We start from the raw sequence: 920 nt of genomic DNA on the forward strand, positions 1-920 counted from the left end.
CCCCCCACTCCCGTGCAGAAACCCTGGACCCTGCATGGTCCACTCTCTTTCGCCTCTGGTCTCCCTTCGCAGCAGGATGCAATAAACCTTGTCCGTGGAAATGCCATATGGGAGAGCTCTCCTGACTCTTTGCCTGTGGTAACGTGTGAGCTATCCGGCTTGAGTGTGTGAGTGAGAGTCCATGCTGGAGTGAGACTCCGTGGTGGAACCCAAATTCCACCAACTGGAACCCCAGAAGGCGTTTACACAGAAGTAAAGCAAGGTCTTGCTGAAACTTTTACTTCATTCATCAATCGCCTTATACAAGTCTGGCTAGCTCAGTCGGTAGAGCATGAGACTCTTAATCTCAGGATTGTGGGTTCAAGCCTCACATTGGGCACCAAAAAAAAAAAAAAAAAAAAGAGAATTAGGCATTTGCCATTCTGTCAAGAGCCTTTTAAGTCTCAGGAGTAAGAGTCCTAGGAGACATGATGTCACAGTCTCCTCTTAGCAAGTAGAAAACTGAAGCAAGTCCATCATTGGTGTTCTCCAAAATTGTCCTGTTTCAATTAATTTTTCCTAAGAGCTCCTGTAGATCCTGCAGATTGTTGAAGCAGGTTCTAAGCGCTGTATCTTGCGCAATGATTTGGTACTCTTGTATCCTCTGCAGACTCAGAGCAAAATCTTTAGATTAAATCTTTGATGTCTTGATGATCCATAGATTGCCATACAGGAGGATTTTGATTCTGTCTGGAATACGTAACCGGCATCACAATACTATCTGTTTTGGCCATATTAAAATCTCTGTCTTTGAGTCCTTTTTTCCTAATACTTGACCAGTCTGTTGTAACAGATGTATCTCTTGAAACATATTTGTCAGGTAAAACCATGTCCATACCAGCATTTCGTGAATTTGCAGCTTGATTGGACTGCAGGGATGC

General features: G+C 43.8%; 1 non-coding gene across 1 annotated transcript; it reads left to right on the top strand.

Annotated features, from left to right (window-relative positions):
• Positions 1-306: 306 nt before the first annotated feature.
• On the top strand, positions 307-379 carry TRNAK-CUU. The gene has a single exon. It is a non-coding gene; the product is annotated as a tRNA-Lys (tRNA).
• Positions 380-920: the final 541 nt, after the last annotated feature.

This window comes from Corvus brachyrhynchos, unplaced genomic scaffold (genome assembly GCF_000691975.1).
Source record: "Corvus brachyrhynchos isolate BGI_N302 unplaced genomic scaffold, ASM69197v1 scaffold2976, whole genome shotgun sequence".
NCBI classification, from domain to species: Eukaryota; Metazoa; Chordata; class Aves; order Passeriformes; family Corvidae; genus Corvus; species Corvus brachyrhynchos.